This window comes from Heterodontus francisci, unplaced genomic scaffold, assembly GCF_036365525.1.
Source record: "Heterodontus francisci isolate sHetFra1 unplaced genomic scaffold, sHetFra1.hap1 HAP1_SCAFFOLD_66, whole genome shotgun sequence".
NCBI lineage: Eukaryota > Metazoa > Chordata > Chondrichthyes > Heterodontiformes > Heterodontidae > Heterodontus > Heterodontus francisci.
Window position 1 is genome coordinate 7,155,633 of NW_027140986.1, and position 18,889 is coordinate 7,174,521.

The following is an 18,889-nucleotide window of genomic DNA, read 5'->3' on the forward strand; positions in this document are numbered from 1 at the left end:
CCTTAGTTTGAGGGTTGCGTTAGTTTGAGGGTTGCGTTAGTTTGGGGGTTGCGTTAGTTTGTGGGTTGCCTTAGTTTGATGTGTTGCCTTAGTTTGAGGTGTTGCCTTAGTTTGAGGTGTTGCCTGAGTTTGAGGTGTTGCATTAGTTTGAGGTGTTGCCTTCGTTTGAGGTGTTGCCTTAGTTTGAGGTGTTGCCTTAGTTTGACTGTTGCCTCAGTTTTAGGTATTGCCTAAGTTTGAGGTGTTGCCTAAGTTTGAGGTGTTGCCTTTGTTGAGGGTTGCCTTAGTTTGAGGGTTGCCTTAGTTTGAGCGTTGCCTTAGTTTGAGGTGTTCCCTTAGTTTGATGTGTTGCCTTAGTTTGAGGTGTTGCCTTCGTTTGAGGTGTTGCCTTAGTTTGAGGTGTTGCCTTAGTTTGACTGTTGCCTCAGTTTGAGGTGTTGCCTTAGTTTGACTGTTGCCTCAGTTTGAGGTGTTGCCTCAGTTTGAGGTGTTGCCTTAGTTTGACTGTTGCCTCAGTTTGAGGTGTTGCCTTAGTTTGACTGTTGCCTCAGTTTGAGGTGTTGCCTTAGTTTGAGGTGATGTCTTAGTTTGACTGTTGCCTCAGTTTGAGGTGTTGCCTTAGTTTGAGGTGTTGTCTTAGTTTGAGGTGTTGCCTTCGTTTGAGGTGTTGCCTTCGTTTGATGTGTTGCCTTTGTTGAGGGTTGCCTCAGTTTGAGCGTTGCCTTAGTTTGAGCGTTGCCTTAGTTTGAGGGTTGCCTTAGTTTGAGGGTTGCGTTAGTTTGAGGGTTGCGTTAGTTTGGGGGTTGCGTTAGTTTGAGGGTTGCCTTAGTTTGAGGAATTGCCTTAGTTTGAGGAATTGCCTTCGTTTATGGGTTGCCTTAGTTTCAGGTGTTGCATTAGTTTGAGGGTTGTCTTAAATTGAGAGTTGCCTTGTATTGACTGCTGCCTCAGTCTGAGGTTTGGCTTAGATTGAGGATTGCCTTAGTTTGAGATATTGCTTAGTTTGATGGTAGCCTTTGTTTGAGGTGTTGCATTAGTTTTAGGTGTTGCCTTAGTTTGAGATATTGCTTAGTTTGATGGGAGCCTTTGTTTGAGGTGTTCGCCTATTTTGAGGTGTTGCCTTAGTTTGCGGTGTTGCCTTAGTTTGAGGTGTTGCCTTAGTTTGAGATGTTGCATTAGTTTGAGGTATTGCATTAGTTTGAGGTATGGCATTAGTTGGAGGGTTGCCTTCGTTTGATGTGTTGCCTTAGTTGATGTGTTGCCTTAATTTGAGGTGCTGCCTTCATTTGACGGCTGGCTTAGTTTGAGGTGTTGCCTTAGTTTGAGGTGTTTCCTTAGTTTGAGGTGTTGCCTTTGTTTGAGGGTTGCCTTTGATTGAGGGTTTCCTTTGATTGAGGGTTTCCTTTGATTGAGGGTTGCCTTAGTTTGAGGGTTGCCTTAATTTGAGGTTTGCCTTAGTTTGAGGTTTTGCCTTAGTTTGAGGTTTTGCCTTAGTTTGAGATGTTGCCTTAGTTTGAGGTTTTGCCTTAGTTTGAGGTTTTGCCTTAGTTTGAGGTGTTGCATTAGTTTGAGGTGTTGCCTTAGTTTGAGGTGTTGCCTTAGCTTGAGCTATTGCCTTAGTTTGAGGTGTTGCCTTAGTTTGAGGGTTCCCTTAGTTTGAGGGTTCCCTTAGTTTGAGGGTTGCCTTTGTTTGAGGGGTTGCCTTTGTTTGAGGGGTTGCCTTTGTTGAGGCTTGCCTTAGTTTGAGCGTTGCCTTAGTTTGAGCGTTGCCTTAGTTTGAGGGTTGCCTTAGTTTGAGGGTTGCGTTAGTTTGAGGGTTGCATTAGTTTGAGGGTTGCCCTAGTTTGAGGGTTGCCTTAGTTTGAGGAATTGCCTTAGTTTGAGGAATTGCCTTCGTTTATGGGTTGCCTTAGTTTCAGGTGTTGTATTAGTTTGAGGGTTGTCTTAAATTGAGAGTTGCCTTGTATTGACTGCTGCCTCAGTCTGAGGTTTGCCTTAGATTGAGGATTGCCTTAGTTTCAGATATTGCTTAGTTTGATGGGAGCCTTTGTTTGAGGAGTTGGCCTATTTTGAGGTGTTGCATTAGTTTGAGGTGCTGCATTAGTTTGAGGTATGGCATTAGTTGGAGGGTTGCCTTAGTTTGATGTGTTGCCTTAGTTTGATGTGTTGCCTTAGTTTGATGTGTTGCCTTCGTTTGATGTGTTGCCTTAGTTTGATGTGTTGCCTTAGTTTGATGTGTTGCCTTAATTTGAGGTGTTGCCTCTATTTGACGGCTGCCTTAGTTTGAGGTGTTGCCTTAGTCTGAGGTGTTGCCTCAGTTTGAGGTGTTTTCTTAGTTTGAGGTGTTGCCTTAGTTTGAGGTGTTGCCTTTGTTTGAGGGTTGCCTTTGATTGAGGGCTTCCTTTGATTGAGGGTTTCCTTTGATTGAGGGTTGCCTTAGTTTGAGGGTAGCCTCAGTTTGAGGGTTGCTTTAGTTTGAGGTTTAGCCTTAGTTTGAGGTTTTGCCTTAGTTTGAGGTTTTGCCTTAGTTTGAGGGTTGCCTTAGTTTGAGCGTTGCCTTAGTTTGAGGTGTTCCCTTAGTTTGATGTGTTGCCTTAGTTTGAGGTGTTGCCTTCGTTTGAGGTGTTGCCTTAGTTTGAGGTGTTGCCTTAGTTTGACTGTTGCCTCAGTTTGAGGTGTTGCCTTAGTTTGAGGGTTGCGTTAGTTTGAGGGTTGCGTTAGTTTGGGGGTTGCGTTAGTTTGTGGGTTGCCTTAGTTTGATGTGTTGCCTTAGTTTGAGGTGTTGCCTTAGTTTGAGGTGTTGCCTGAGTTTGAGGTGTTGCATTAGTTTGAGGTGTTGCCTTCGTTTGAGGTGTTGCCTTAGTTTGAGGTGTTGCCTTAGTTTGACTGTTGCCTCAGTTTGAGGTATTGCCTAAGTTTGAGGTGTTGCCTAAGTTTGAGGTGTTGCCTTTGTTGAGGGTTGCCTTAGTTTGAGGGTTGCCTTAGTTTGAGCGTTGCCTTAGTTTGAGGTGTTCCCTTAGTTTGATGTGTTGCCTTAGTTTGAGGTGTTGCCTTCGTTTGAGGTGTTGCCTTAGTTTGAGGTGTTGCCTTAGTTTGACTGTTGCCTCAGTTTGAGGTGTTGCCTTAGTTTGACTGTTGCCTCAGTTTGAGGTGTTGCCTCAGTTTGAGGTGTTGCCTTAGTTTGACTGTTGCCTCAGTTTGAGGTGTTGCCTTAGTTTGACTGTTGCCTCAGTTTGAGGTGTTGCCTTAGTTTGAGGTGATGCCTTAGTTTGACTGTTGCCTCAGTTTGAGGTGTTGCCTTAGTTTGAGGTGTTGTCTTAGTTTGAGGTGTTGCCTTCGTTTGAGGTGTTGCCTTCGTTTGAGGTGTTGCCTTTGTTGAGGGTTGCCTCAGTTTGAGCGTTGCCTTAGTTTGAGCGTTGCCTTAGTTTGAGGGTTGCCTTAGTTTGAGGGTTGCGTTAGTTTGAGGGTTGCGTTAGTTTGGGGGTTGCGTTAGTTTGAGGGTTGCCTTAGTTTGAGGAATTGCCTTAGTTTGAGGAATTGCCTTCGTTTATGGGTTGCCTTAGTTTCAGGTGTTGCATTAGTTTGAGGGTTGTCTTAAATTGAGAGTTGCCTTGTATTGACTGCTGCCTCAGTCTGAGGTTTGGCTTAGATTGAGGATTGCCTTAGTTTGAGATATTGCTTAGTTTGATGGTAGCCTTTGTTTGAGGTGTTGCATTAGTTTTAGGTGTTGCCTTAGTTTGAGATATTGCTTAGTTTGATGGGAGCCTTTGTTTGAGGTGTTCGCCTATTTTGAGGTGTTGCCTTAGTTTGCGGTGTTGCCTTAGTTTGAGGTGTTGCCTTAGTTTGAGATGTTGCATTAGTTTGAGGTATTGCATTAGTTTGAGGTATGGCATTATTTGGAGGGTTGCCTTCGTTTGATGTGTTGCCTTAGTTGATGTGTTGCCTTAATTTGAGGTGCTGCCGTCATTTGACGGCTGGCTTAGTTTGAGGTGTTGCCTTAGTTTGAGGTGTTGCCTTAGTTTGAGGTGTTGCCTTTGTTTGAGGGCTGCCTTTGATTGAGGGTTTCCTTTGATTGAGGGTTTCCTTTGATTGAGGGTTGCCTTAGTTTGAGGGTTGCCTTAATTTGAGGTTTGCCTTAGTTTGAGGTTTTGCCTTAGTTTGAGGTTTTGCCTTAGTTTGAGATGTTGCCTTAGTTTGAGGTTTTGCCTTAGTTTGAGGTTTTGCCTTAGTTTGAGGTGTTGCATTAGTTTGAGGTGTTGCCTTAGTTTGAGGTGTTGCCTTAGCTTGAGCTATTGCCTTAGTTTGAGGTGTTGCCTTAGTTTGAGGGTTCCCATAGTTTGAGGGTTCCCTTAGTTTGAGGGTTGCCTTTGTTTGAGGGGTTGCCTTTGTTTGAGGGGTTGCCTTTGTTGAGGCTTGCCTTAGTTTGAGCGTTGCCTTAGTTTGAGCGTTGCCTTAGTTTGAGGGTTGCCTTAGTTTGAGGGTTGCGTTAGTTTGAGGGTTGCATTAGTTTGAGGGTTGCCCTAGTTTGAGGGTTGCCTTAGTTTGAGGAATTGCCTTAGTTTGAGGAATTACCTTCGTTTATGGATTGCCTTAGTTTCAGGTGTTGTATTAGTTTGAGGGTTGTCTTAAATTGAGAGTTGCCTTGTATTGACTGCTGCCTCAGTCTGAGGTTTGCCTTAGATTGAGGATTGCCTTAGTTTCAGATATTGCTTAGTTTGATGGGAGCCTTTGTTTGAGGAGTTGGCCTATTTTGAGGTGTTGCATTAGTTTGAGGTGCTGCATTAGTTTGAGGTATGGCATTAGTTGGAGGGTTGCCTTAGTTTGATGTGTTGCCTTAGTTTGATGTGTTGCCTTAGTTTGATGTGTTGCCTTCGTTTGATGTGTTGCCTTAGTTTGATGTGTTGCCTTAGTTTGATGTGTTGCCTTAATTTGAGGTGTTGCCTCTATTTGACGGCTGCCTTAGTTTGAGGTGTTGCCTTAGTCTGAGGTGTTGCCTCAGTTTGAGGTGTTTTCTTAGTTTGAGGTGTTGCCTTAGTTTGAGGTGTTGCCTTTGTTTGAGGGTTGCCTTTGATTGAGGGCTTCCTTTGATTGAGGGTTTCCTTTGATTGAGGGTTGCCTTAGTTTGAGGGTAGCCTTAGTTTGAGGTTTTGCCTTAGTTTGAGGTTTTGCCTTAGTTTGAGGGTTGCCTTAGTTTGAGCGTTGCCTTAGTTTGAGGTGTTCCCTTAGTTTGATGTGTTGCCTTAGTTTGAGGTGTTGCCTTCGTTTGAGGTGTTGCCTTAGTTTGAGGTGTTGCCTTAGTTTGACTGTTGCCTCAGTTTGAGGTGTTGCCTTAGTTTGACTGTTGCCTCAGTTTGAGGTGTTGCCTCAGTTTGAGGTGTTGCCTTAGTTTGACTGTTGCCTCAGTTTGAGGTGTTGCCTTAGTTTGACTGTTGCCTCAGTTTGAGGTGTTGCCTTAGTTTGACTGTTGCCTCAGTTTGAGGTGTTGCCTTAGTTTGAGGTGTTGCCTTAGTTTGACTATTGCCTCAGTTTGAGGTGTTGCCTTCGTTTGAGGTGTTGCCTTAGTTTGAGGTGTTGCCTTCGTTTGAGGTGTTGCCTTAGTTTGAGGTGTTGCCTTAGTTTGACTGTTGCCTCAGTTTGAGGTGTTGCCTTAGTTTGACTGTTGCCTCAGTTTGAGGTGTTGCCTCAGTTTGAGGTGTTGCCTTAGTTTGACTGTTGCCTCAGTTTGAGGTGTTGCCTTAGTTTGACTGTTGCCTCAGTTTGAGGAATTGCCTTAGTTTGAGGTGTTGCCTTAGTTTGACTATTGCCTCAGTTTGAGGTGTTGCCTTCGTTTGAGGTGTTGCCTTAGTTTGAGGTGTTGCCTTCGTTTGAGGTGTTGCCTTCGTTTGAGGTGTTGCCTTTGTTGAGGGTTGCCTCAGTTTGAGCGTTGCCTTAGTTTGAGCGTTGCCTTAGTTTGAGGGTTGCCTTAGTTTGAGGGTTGCGTTAGTTTGAGGGTTGCATTAGTTTGGGGGTTGCGTTAGTTTGAGGGTTGCCTTAGTTTGAGGAATTGCCTTAGTTTGAGGAATTGCCTTCGTTTATGGGTTGCCTTAGTTTCAGGTGTTGCATTAGTTTGAGGGTTGTCTTAAATTGAGAGTTGCCTTGTATTGACTGCTGCCTCAGTCTGAGGTTTGGCTTAGATTGAGGATTGCCTTAGTTTGAGATATTGCTTAGTTTGATGGTAGCCTTTGTTTGAGGTGTTGCATTAGTTTTCGGTGTTGCCTTAGTTTGAGATATTGCTTAGTTTGATGGGAGCCTTTGTTTGAGGTGTTCGCCTATTTTGAGGTGTTGCCATAGTTTGCGGTGTTGCCTTCGTTTGAGGTGTTGCCTTAGTTTGAGATGTTGCATTAGTTTGAGGTATTGCATTAGTTTGAGGTATGGCATTAGTTGGAGGGTTGCCTTCGTTTGATGTGTTGCCTCAGTTTGATGTGTTGCCTCAATTTGATGTGTTGCCTTAGTTGATGTGTTGCCTTAATTTGAGGTGCTGCCTTCATTTGACGGCTGGCTTAGTTTGAGGTGTTGCCTTAGTTTGAGGTGTTGCCTTAGTTTGAGGTGTTGCCTTTGTTTGAGGGTTGCCTTTGATTGAGGGTTTCCTTTGATTGAGGGTTTCCTTTGATTGAGGGTTGCCTTAGTTTGAGGGTTGCCTTAGTTTGAGGTTTGCCTTAGTTTGAGGTTTTGCCTTAGTTTGAGGTTTTGCCTTAGTTTGAGGTGTTGCCTTAGTTTGAGGTTTTGCCTTAGTTTGAGGTTTTGCCTTAGTTTGAGTTGTTGCATTAGTTTGAGGTGTTGCCTTAGTTTGACGTGTTGCCTTAGCTTGAGCTATTGTCTTAGTTTGAGGTGTTGCCTGAGTTTGAGGGTTCCCTTAGTTTGAGGGTTCCCTTAGTTTGAGGGTTGCCTTTGTTTGAGGGGTTGCCTTTGTTTGAGGGGTTGCCTTTGTTGAGGCTTGCCTTAGTTTGAGCGTTGCCTTAGTTTGAGCGTTGCCTTAGTTTGAGGGTTGCCTTAGTTTGAGGGTTGCGTTAGTTTGAGGGTTGCATTAGTTTGAGGGTTGCCCTAGTTTGAGGGTTGCCTTAGTTTGAGGAATTGCCTTAGTTTGAGGAATTGCCTTCGTTTATGGGTTGCCTTAGTTTCAGGTGTTGTATTAGTTTGAGGGTTGTCTTAAATTGAGAGTTGCCTTGTATTGACTGCTGCCTCAGTCTGAGGTTTGCCTTAGATTGAGGATTGCCTTAGTTTGAGATATTGCTTAGTTTGATGGGAGCCTTTGTTTGAGGAGTTGGCCTATTTTGAGGTGTTGCCTGAGTTTGAGGTGTTGCCTTAGTTAGTGGTGTTGCCTTAGTTTGAGGTGTTGCATTAGTTTGATGTGCTGCATTAGTTTGAGGTATGGCATTAGTTGGAGGGTTGCCTTAGTTTGATGTTTTGCCTTAGTTTGATGTGTTGCCTTAGTTTGATGTGTTGCCTTCGTTTGATGTGTTGCCTTAGTTTGATGTGTTGCCTTAGTTTGATGTGTTGCCTTAATTTGAGGTGTTGCCTCTATTTGACGGCTGCCTTAGTTTGAGGTGTTGCCTTAGTCTGAGGTGTTGCCTCAGTTTGAGGTGTTCTCTTAGTTTGAGGTGTTGCCTTAGTTTGAGGTGTTGCCTTTGTTTGAGGGTTGCCTTTGATTGAGGGCTTCCTTTGATTGAGGGTTTCCTTTGATTGAGGGTTGCCTTAGTTTGAGGGTAGCCTCAGTTTGAGGGTTGCCTTAGTTTGAGGTTTTGCTTAATGTTTGAGGTTTTGCCTTAGTTTGAGGTGTTGCATTAGTTTGAGGTGTTGCATTAGTTTGACGGTTCCCTGAGTTTGACTGTTGCCTTAGTGTGAGGTGTTGCCTTAGTTTGACTGTTGCCTAAGTTTGAAGTGTTTTCTTAGTTTGAGGTGTTGCCTTAGTTTGAGGTGTTGCCTTAGCTTGAGGTGTTGCCTTCGTTTGAGGTGTTGCCTTCGTTTGAGGTGTTGCATTTGTTTGACGGTTGCCTTAGTTTGAGGTGTTGCCTCAGTTTGATGTGTTGCCTAAGTTTGAGGTGTTGCCTTCGTTTGAGGTGTTGCCTTCGTTTGAGGTGTTGCCTTCGTTTGAGGTGTTGCCTTCGTTTGAGGTGTTGCCTTAGTTTGAGGTGTTGCCTTAGTTTGACTGTTGCCTCAGTTTGAGGTGTTGCCTAAGTTTGAGGTGTTGCCTAAGTTTGAGGTGTTGCCTAAGTTTGAGGTGTTGCCTTAGTTTGAGGTGTTGTCTTAGTTTGAGGTGTTGCCTTCATTTGAGGTGTTGCCTTCGTTTGAGGTGTTGCCTTTGTTGAGGGTTGCCTTAGTTTGAGCGTTGCCTTAGTTTGAGCGCTGCCTTCCTTTGAGCGTTGCCTTAGTTTGAGGGTTGCCTTAGTTTGAGGGTTGCGTTAGTTTAAGGGTTGCGTTAGTTTGAGGGTTGTGTTAGTTTGAGGGTTGCCTTCGTTTGAGGAATTGCCTTAGTTTGAGGGTTCCCTTAGTTTGAGGGTTGCCTTTGTTTGAGGGGTTGCCTTTGTTTGAGGGGTTGCCTTTGTTGAGGCTTGCCTTAGTTTGAGCGTTGCCTTAGTTTGAGCGTTGCCTTAGTTTGAGGGTTGCCTTAGTTTGAGGGTTGCGTTAGTTTGAGGGTTGCATTAGTTTGAGGGTTGCCCTAGTTTGAGGGTTGCCTTAGTTTGAGGAATTGCCTTAGTTTGAGGAATTGCCTTCGTTTATGGGTTGCCTTAGTTTCAGGTGTTGTATTAGTTTGAGGGTTGTCTTAAATTGAGAGTTGCCTTGTATTGACTGCTGCCTCAGTCTGAGGTTTGCCTTAGATTGAGGATTGCCTTAGTTTCAGATATTGCTTAGTTTGATGGGAGCCTTTGTTTGAGGAGTTGGCCTATTTTGAGGTGTTGCATTAGTTTGAGGTGCTGCATTAGTTTGAGGTATGGCATTAGTTGGAGGGTTGCCTTAGTTTGATGTGTTGCCTTAGTTTGATGTGTTGCCTTAGTTTGATGTGTTGCCTTCGTTTGATGTGTTGCCTTAGTTTGATGTGTTGCCTTAGTTTGATGTGTTGCCTTAATTTGAGGTGTTGCCTCTATTTGACGGCTGCCTTAGTTTGAGGTGTTGCCTTAGTCTGAGGTGTTGCCTCAGTTTGAGGTGTTTTCTTAGTTTGAGGTGTTGCCTTAGTTTGAGGTGTTGCCTTTGTTTGAGGGTTGCCTTTGATTGAGGGCTTCCTTTGATTGAGGGTTTCCTTTGATTGAGGGTTGCCTTAGTTTGAGGGTAGCCTCAGTTTGAGGGTTGCTTTAGTTTGAGGTTTAGCCTTAGTTTGAGGTTTTGCCTTAGTTTGAGGGTTGCCTTAGTTTGAGCGTTGCCTTAGTTTGAGGTGTTCCCTTAGTTTGAGGTGTTCCCTTAGTTTGATGTGTTGCCTTAGTTTGAGGTGTTGCCTTCGTTTGAGGTGTTGCCTTAGTTTGAGGTGTTGCCTTAGTTTGACTGTTGCCTCAGTTTGAGGTGTTGCCTTAGTTTGACTGTTGCCTCAGTTTGAGGTGTTGCCTCTGTTTGAGGTGTTGCCTTAGTTTGACTGTTGCCTCAGTTTGAGGTGTTGCCTTAGTTTGACTGTTGCCTCAGTTTGAGGTGTTGCCTTAGTTTGAGGTGTTGCCTTAGTTTGACTGTTGCCTCAGTTTGAGGTGTTGCCTTCGTTTGAGGTGTTGCCTTAGTTTGAGGTGTTGCCTTCGTTTGAGGTGTTGCCTTCGTTTGAGGTGTTGCCTTTGTTGAGGGTTGCCTCAGTTTGAGCATTGCCTTAGTTTGAGCGTTGCCTTAGTTTGAGGGTTGCCTTAGTTTGAGGGTTGCGTTAGTTTGAGGGTTGCGTTAGTTTGGGGGTTGCGTTAGTTTGAGGGTGGCCTTAGTTTGAGGAATTGCCTTAGTTTGAGGAATTGCCTTCGTTTATGGGTTGCCTTAGTTTCAGGTGTTGCATTAGTTTGAGGGTTGTCTTAAATTGAGAGTTGCCTTGTATTGACTGCTGCCTCAGTCTGAGGTTTGGCTTAGATTGAGGATTGCCTTAGTTTGAGATATTGCTTAGTTTGATGGTAGCCTTTGTTTGAGGTGTTGCATTAGTTTTAGGTGTTGCCTTAGTTTGAGATATTGCTTAGTTTGATGGGAGCCTTTGTTTGAGGTGTTCGCCTATTTTGAGGTGTTGCCATAGTTTGCGGTGTTGCCTTCGTTTGAGGTGTTGCCTTAGTTTGAGATGTTGCATTAGTTTGAGGTATTGCATTAGTTTGAGGTATGGCATTAGTTGGAGGGTTGCCTTCGTTTGATGTGTTGCCTCAGTTTGATGTGTTGCCTCAGTTTGATATGTTGCCTTAGTTGATGTGTTGCCTTAATTTGAGGTGCTGCCTTCATTTGACGGCTGGCTTAGTTTGAGGTGTTGCCTTAGTTTGAGGTGTTGCCTTAGTTTGAGGTGTTGCCTTTGTTTGAGGGTTGCCTTTGATTGAGGGTTTCCTTTGATTGAGGGTTTCCTTTGATTGAGGGTTGCCTTAGTTTGAGGGTTGCCTTAGTTTGAGGTTTGCCTTAGTTTGAGGTTTTGCCTTAGTTTGAGGTTTTGCCTTAGTTTGAGGTGTTGCCTTAGTTTGAGGTTTTGCCTTAGTTTGAGGTTTTGCCTTACTTTGAGTTGTTGCATTAGTTTGAGGTGTTGCCTTAGTTTGACGTGTTGCCTTAGCTTGAGCTATTGCCTTAGTTTGAGGTGTTGCCTGAGTTTGAGGGTTCCCTTAGTTTGAGGGTTCCCTTAGTTTGAGGGTTGCCTTTGTTTGAGGGGTTGCCTTTGTTTGAGGGGTTGCCTTTGTTGAGGCTTGCCTTAGTTTGAGCGTTGCCTTAGTTTGAGCGTTGCCTTAGTTTGAGGGTTGCCTTAGTTTGAGGGTTGCGTTAGTTTGAGGGTTGCATTAGTTTGAGGGTTGCCCTAGTTTGAGGGTTGCCTTAGTTTGAGGAATTGCCTTAGTTTGAGGAATTGCCTTCGTTTATGGGTTGCCTTAGTTTCAGGTGTTGTATTAGTTTGAGGGTTGTCTTAAATTGAGAGTTGCCTTGTATTGACTGCTGCCTCAGTCTGAGGTTTGCCTTAGATTGAGGATTGCCTTAGTTTGAGATATTGCTTAGTTTGATGGGAGCCTTTGTTTGAGGAGTTGGCCTATTTTGAGGTGTTGCCTGAGTTTGAGGTGTTGCCTTAGTTAGTGGTGTTGCCTTAGTTTGAGGTGTTGCATTAGTTTGAGGTGCTGCATTAGTTTGAGGTATGGCATTAGTTGGAGGGTTGCCTTAGTTTGATGTTTTGCCTTAGTTTGATGTGTTGCCTTAGTTTGATGTGTTGCCTTCGTTTGATGTGTTGCCTTAGTTTGATGTGTTGCCTTAGTTTGATGTGTTGCCTTAATTTGAGGTGTTGCCTCTATTTGACGGCTGCCTTAGTTTGAGGTGTTGCCTTAGTCTGAGGTGTTGCCTCAGTTTGAGGTGTTTTCTTAGTTTGAGGTGTTGCCTTAGTTTGAGGTGTTGCCTTTGTTTGAGGGTTGCCTTTGATTGAGGGCTTCCTTTGATTGAGGGTTTCCTTTGATTGAGGGTTGCCTTAGTTTGAGGGTAGCCTCAGTTTGAGGGTTGCCTTAGTTTGAGGTTTTGCCTTAGTTTGAGGTTTTGCCTTAGTTTGAGGTGTTGCATTAGTTTGAGGTGTTGCATTAGTTTGACGGTTCCCTGAGTTTGACTGTTGCCTTAGTGTGAGGTGTTGCCTTAGTTTGACTGTTGCCTAAGTTTGAAGTGTTTTCTTAGTTTGAGGTGTTGCCTTAGTTTGAGGTGTTGCCTTAGCTTGAGGTGTTGCCTTCGTTTGAGGTGTTGCCTTCGTTTGAGGTGTTGCATTTGTTTGACGGTTGCCTTAGTTTGAGGTGTTGCCTCAGTTTGATGTGTTGCCTTAGTTTGAGGTGTTGCCTTAGTTTGAGGTGTTGCCTTTGTTTGAGGGTTGCCTTTGATTGAGGGCTTCCTTTGATTGAGGGTTTCCTTTGATTGAGGGTTGCCTTAGTTTGAGGGTAGCCTCAGTTTGAGGGTTGCCTTAGTTTGAGGTTTTGCCTTAGTTTGAGGTTTTGCCTTAGTTTGAGGTGTTGCATTAGTTTGAGGTGTTGCATTAGTTTGACGGTTCCCTGAGTTTGACTGTTGCCTTAGTGTGAGGTGTTGCCTTAGTTTGACTGTTGCCTAAGTTTGAAGTGTTTTCTTAGTTTGAGGTGTTGCCTTAGTTTGAGGTGTTGCCTTAGCTTGAGGTGTTGCCTTCGTTTGAGGTGTTGCCTTCGTTTGAGGTGTTGCATTTGTTTGACGGTTGCCTTAGTTTGAGGTGTTGCCTCAGTTTGATGTGTTGCCTTAGTTTGAGGTGTTGCCTAAGTTTGAGGTGTTGCCTTCGTTTGAGGTGTTGCCTTCGTTTGAGGTGTTGCCTTCGTTTGAGGTGTTGCCTTAGTTTGAGGTGTTGCCTTAGTTTGACTGTTGCCTTAGTTTGACTGTTGCCTCAGTTTGAGGTGTTGCCTAAGTTTGAGGTGTTGCCTAAGTTTGAGGTGTTGCCTAAGTTTGAGGTGTTGCCTTAGTTTGAGGTGTTGTCTTAGTTTGAGGTGTTGCCTTCATTTGAGGTGTTGCCTTCGTTTGAGGTGTTGCCTTTGTTGAGGGTTGCCTTAGTTTGAGCGTTGCCTTAGTTTGAGCGCTGCCTTCCTTTGAGCGTTGCCTTAGTTTGAGGGTTGCCTTAGTTTGAGGGTTGCGTTAGTTTAAGGGTTGCGTTAGTTTGAGGGTTGTGTTAGTTTGAGGGTTGCCTTCGTTTGAGGAATTGCCTTAGTTTGAGGAATTGCCTTCGTTTATGGGTTGCCTTAGTTTCAGGTGTTGCATTCGTTTGAGGGTTGTCTAAAATTGAGAGTTGCCTTGTATTGACTGCTGCCTCAGTCTGAGGTTTCCCTCAGATTGAGGATTGCCTTAGTTTGAGATATTGCTTAGTTTGATGGTAGCCTTTGTTTGAGGTGTTGCATTAGTTTTAGGTGTTGCCTTAGTTTGAGATATTGCTTAGTTTGATGGGAGCCTTTGTTTGAGGTGTTGGCCGATTTTGAGGTGTTGCCTTAGTTTGCGGTGTTGCCTCTGTTTCAGGTGTTGCCTTCGTTTGAGGTGTTGCATTAGTTTGAGGTATTGCATTAGTTTGAGGTATGGCATTAGTTTGCGGTGTTGCCTTAGTTTGATGTGTTGCCTTAGTTTGATTTGTTGCCTCAGTTTGATGTGTTGCCTTCGTTTGATGTGTTGCCTGAGTTTGATTTGTTGCCTCAGTTTGATGTGTTGCCTTAGTTTGATGTGTTGCCTTAGTTTGATGTGTTGCCTTAGTTTGATGTGTTGCCTTAGTTTGAGGTGTTGCCTTAGTTTGAGGTGTTGCCTTTGTTTGAGGGTTGCCTTTGATTGAGGGTTTCCTTTGATTGAGGGTTTCATTTGATTGAGGGTCGCCTTAGTTTGAGGGTTGCCTTAGTTTGAGGTTTTGCCTTAGTTTGAGGTTTTGCCTTAGTTTGAGGTGTTGCATTAGTTTGACGGTTCCCTTAGTTTGACTGTTGCCTTAGTTTGAGGTGGTGCCTTAGTTTGACTGTTGCCTTAGTTTGAGGTGTTGCCTTAGGTTGAGGTGTTGCCTTCGTTTGATGTGTTGCCTTCGTTTGAGGTGTTGCCTTCGTTTGAGGTGCTGCATTTGTTTGACGGTTGCCTTAGTTTGAGGTGTTGCCTTACTTTGAGTTGTTGCCTTAGTTTGAGGTGTTGCCTTAGTTTGAGGTGTTGCCTTCGTTTGAGGTGTTGCCTTCGTTTGAGGTGTTGCCTTAGTTTGAGGTGTTGCCTAAGTTTGAGATGTTGCCTAAGTTTGAGGTGTTGCCTAAGTTTGAGGTGTTGCCTTAGTTTGAGGTGTTGCCTGAGTTTGAGGTGTTGTCTTAGTTTAAGGTGTTGCCTTCGTTTGAGGTCTTGCCTTCGTTTGAGGTGTTGCCTTCGTTTGAGGTGTTGCATTTGTTTGACGTTTGCCTTAGGTTGAGGTGCTGCCTTCATTTGAGGTGTTGCCTTTATTTGACGTCTGCCTTAGATTGAGGTGTTGCCTTAGGTTGAGGTGTTGCCTTAGTTTGAGATGTTGCCTTTGTTTGAGAGTTGCCTTTGATTGAGGTTTTATTTTGATTGAGGGTTTCCTTTGATTGAGGGTTGCCTTAGTTTGAGGGTTGCCTTAGTTTGAGGTTTTGCCTTAGTTTGAGGTTTTGCCTTAGTTTGAGGTTTTGCCTTAGTTTGAGGTTTAAGGTTATGCCTTAGTTTGAGGTGTTGCATTAGTTTGAGGTGTTGCATTAGTTTGACGGTTCCCTTAGTTTGAGTGTTGCCTAAGTTTGATGTGTTTCCTTAGTTTGACAGTTGCCTAAGTTTGAGGTGTTTCCTTAGTTTGAGATGTTGCCTTAGTTTGAGGTGTTGCCTTCGTTTGAGGTGTTGCCTTCGTTTGAGGTGTTGCCTTCGTTTGAGGTGTTGCATTCCTTTGAGGTGTTGCATTCGTTTGCAGGTTGCCTTAGTTTGAGGTGTTGCCTTAGTTTGAGTTGTTGCCTCAGTTTGAGGTGTTGCCTCAGATTGAGGGTTCCCTTCGTTTGTGGTGCTGCCTTAGTTTTAGATGTTGCCTTCGTTTGAGGTGCTGCATTAGTTTGATTTGCTGCCTTCGTTTGAGGTGCTGACTTAGTTTGAGGGGCTGCCTTAGTTTGAGGGGCTGCCTTAGTTTGAGGGGTATCCTTAGTTTGAGGGGTTGCCTTAGTTTGAGGGGCTGCCTTAGTTTGAGGGGCTGCCTTAGTTTGAGGGATGCCTTAGTTTGACGCGTTGCCTTAGATTGAGTGCTCCCTTAGTTTGTGGTTTTGCCTCAGTTTGAGGTGTTGCATTTGTTTGAGGTGTTGCCTTAGTTTGAGGTGTTGCCTTAGTTTGAGTTGTTGCCTTAGTTTGAGGTGTTGCCTCAGTTTGAGTTATTGCCTTAGTTTGAGTTGTTGCCTGAGTTTGTGTTGTTGCCTTCGTTTGAGTTGTTGCCTTAGTTTGAGTTGTTGCCTTAGTTTGAGGTGCTGCCTTCGTTTGAGGGGCTGCCTTAGTTTGAGGGGCTGCCTTAGTTTGAGGGTTGCCTTAGTTTGAGGGTTGCCTTAGTTTGAGGGTTGTCTTAGTTTGAGGTGTTGCCTTCGTTTGACCGGCTGCCTTAGTTTGAAGGTTGACTTAGTTTGAGGTGTTGCTTTAGTTTGAGTTGCAGCCTTCGTTAGTGGGTTCCCTTAGTTTGAGGGTTCCCTTAGTTTGAGGGTTCCCTTATTTTGAGGTGTTGCCTTAGTTTGAGGTGTTGCGTTAGTTTAAGGGGTTGCATCTGTTTGAGGGGTTGCCTTAGTTTCAGATGTTGTATTAGTTTGAGGGTTGCCTTAGTTTGAGGTGTTGCATTAGTTTGAGGTGTTGCATTAGTTTGACGGTTCCCTTAGTTTGAGTGTTGCCTAAGTTTGATGTGTTTCCTTAGTTTGACAGTTGCCTAAGTTTGAGGTGTTTCCTTAGTTTGAGATGTTGCCTTAGTTTGAGGTGTTGCCTTCGTTTGAGGTGTTGCCTTCGTTTGAGGTGTTGCCTTCGTTTGAGGTGTTGCATTCCTTTGAGGTGTTGCATTCGTTTGCAGGTTGCCTTAGTTTGAGGTGTTGCCTTAGTTTGAGTTGTTGCCTCAGTTTGAGGTGTTGCCTCAGATTGAGGGTTCCCTTCGTTTGTGGTGCTGCCTTAGTTTTAGATGTTGCCTTCGTTTGAGGTGCTGCATTAGTTTGATTTGCTGCCTTCGTTTGAGGTGCTGACTTAGTTTGAGGGGCTGCCTTAGTTTGAGGGGCTTCCTTAGTTTGAGGGGTATCCTTAGTTTGAGGGGTTGCCTTAGTTTGAGGGGCTGCCTTAGTTTGAGGGGCTGCCTTAGTTTGAGGGATGCCTTAGTTTGACGCGTTGCCTTAGATTGAGTGCTCCCTTAGTTTGTGGTTTTGCCTCAGTTTGAGGTGTTGCATTTGTTTGAGGTGTTGCCTTAGTTTGAGGTGTTGCCTTAGTTTGAGTTGTTGCCTTAGTTTGAGGTGTTGCCTCAGTTTGAGTTATTGCCTTAGTTTGAGTTGTTGCCTGAGTTTGTGTTGTTGCCTTCGTTTGAGTTGTTGCCTTAGTTTGAGTTGTTGCCTTAGTTTGAGGTGCTGCCTTCGTTTGAGGGGCTGCCTTAGTTTGAGGGGCTGCCTTAGTTTGAGGGTTGCCTTAGTTTGAGGGTTGCCTTAGTTTGAGGGTTGTCTTAGTTTGAGGTGTTGCCTTCGTTTGACCGGCTGCCTTAGTTTGAAGGTTGACTTAGTTTGAGGTGTTGCTTTAGTTTGAGTTGCAGCCTTCGTTAGTGGGTTCCCTTAGTTTGAGGGTTCCCTTAGTTTGAGGGTTCCCTTATTTTGAGGTGTTGCCTTAGTTTGAGGTGTTGCGTTAGTTTAAGGGGTTGCATCTGTTTGAGGGGTTGCCTTAGTTTCAGATGTTGTATTAGTTTGAGGGTTGCCTTAGTTTGAGGTGTTGCATTAGTTTGAGGTGTTGCATTAGTTTGACGGTTCCCTTAGTTTGAGTGTTGCCTAAGTTTGATGTGTTTCCTTAGTTTGACAGTTGCCTAAGTTTGAGGTGTTTCCTTAGTTTGAGATGTTGCCTTAGTTTGAGGTGTTGCCTTCGTTTGAGGTGTTGCCTTCGTTTGAGGTGTTGCCTTCGTTTGAGGTGTTGCATTCCTTTGAGGTGTTGCATTCGTTTGCAGGTTGCCTTAGTTTGAGGTGTTGCCTTAGTTTGAGTTGTTGCCTCAGTTTGAGGTGTTGCCTCAGATTGAGGGTTCCCTTCGTTTGTGGTGCTGCCTTAGTTTTAGATGTTGCCTTCGTTTGAGGTGCTGCATTAGTTTGATTTGCTGCCTTCGTTTGAGGTGCTGACTTAGTTTGAGGGGCTGCCTTAGTTTGAGGGGCTGCCTTAGTTTGAGGGGTATCCTTAGTTTGAGGGGTTGCCTTAGTTTGAGGGGCTGCCTTAGTTTGAGGGGCTGCCTTAGTTTGAGGGATGCCTTAGTTTGACGCGTTGCCTTAGATTGAGTGCTCCCTTAGTTTGTGGTTTTGCCTCAGTTTGAGGTGTTGCATTTGTTTGAGGTGTTGCCTTAGTTTGAGGTGTTGCCTTAGTTTGAGTTGTTGCCTTAGTTTGAGGTGTTGCCTCAGTTTGAGTTATTGCCTTAGTTTGAGTTGTTGCCTGAGTTTGTGTTGTTGCCTTCGTTTGAGTTGTTGCCTTAGTTTGAGTTGTTGCCTTAGTTTGAGGTGCTGCCTTCGTTTGAGGGGCTGCCTTAGTTTGAGGGGCTGCCTTAGTTTGAGGGTTGCCTTAGTTTGAGGGTTGCCTTAGTTTGAGGGTTGTCTTAGTTTGAGGTGTTGCCTTCGTTTGACCGGCTGCCTTAGTTTGAAGGTTGACTTAGTTTGAGGTGTTGCTTTAGTTTGAGTTGCAGCCTTCGTTAGTGGGTTCCCTTAGTTTGAGGGTTCCCTTAGTTTGAGGGTTCCCTTATTTTGAGGTGTTGCCTTAGTTTGAGGTGTTGCGTTAGTTTAAGGGGTGGCATCTGTTTGAGGGGTTGCCTTAGTTTCAGATGTTGTATTAGTTTGAGGGTTGCCTTAGATTGAGGATTGCCTTAGTTTGAGGTGTTGCGTTGGTTTAAGGGGCTGCATATGTTTGAGGGGCTGCATATGTTTGAGGGGTTTCCTCAATTTGAGGGGTTGCCTTAGTTTGAGAGGTTGCCTTAGTTTGAGGTGTTGCATTAGTTTGAGGTTTCCCTTACTTTGAGGTGTCGCCTTAGTTTGAGGTGTTGCCTTAGTTTGAGGTGTTGCCTGAGTTTGAGGTGATGCCTTAGTTTGAGGTGTTGCCTTAGTTTGAGGTGTTGCCTTAGTTTGAGGTGTTGCCTTAGTTTGAGTTGTTGCATTAGTTTGAGGTGTTGCATTAGTTTGAGGTGTTGCCTTAGTTTGAGGTGTTGCCTTAGTGTGAGAGTTGCCTTAGTTTGAGAGTTGCCTTTGTTTGAGGTGTTGCCTCAGTTTGAGGTGTTGACTTCGTTTGAGGTGTTGCCTTAGTTTGAGGGTTCCATTAGTTTGACGGTTGCCTCAGGTTGAAGTGTTGACTTACTTTGAGGTTTTGCCTTAGTTTGAGGTGTTGCCTTAGTTTAAGGTGTTGCCTTAATTTGAGGTGTTGCATTATTTTGATGTGTTGCATTATTTTGATGTGTTGCCTTAGTTTGAGGGGCTGCCTTAGTTTGAGGGGCTGCCTTAGTTTGAGGGGCAGCCTTAGTTTGAGGGGCCGCCTTAGTTTGAGGGGCCGCCTTAGTTTGAGGTGTTGCCTGAGTATGAGGTGCTGCCTTTGATTGACGGTTTCCTTAGTTTGAGGTGTTTCATTAGTTTGAGGTGTTGCCTTAGTTTAAGGTGTTGACTTAATTTGAGGTGTTGCATTATTTTGATGTGTTGCATTATTTTGATGTGTTGCCTTAGTTTGAGGGGCTGCCTTAGTTTGAGGGGCTGCCTTAGTTTGAGGGGCCGCCTTAGTTTGAGGTATTGCCTGAGTATGAGGTGCTGCCTTTGATTGACGGTGTCCTTAGTTTGAGGTGTTTCATTAGTTTGAGGTGTTGCATTAGTTTGAGGTGTTGCATTAGTTTGAGGTGTAGCATTAGTTTGAGGTGTTGCCTTTGATTGACGGTTTCCTTAGTTTGAGGTGTTTCATTAGTTTGAGGTGTTGCATTAGTTTGAGGTGTTGCATTAGTTTGATGTGTTGCATTAGTTTGAGGTGTTGCATTGGTTTGAGGTGTTGCATTAGTTTGAGGTGTTGCATTAGT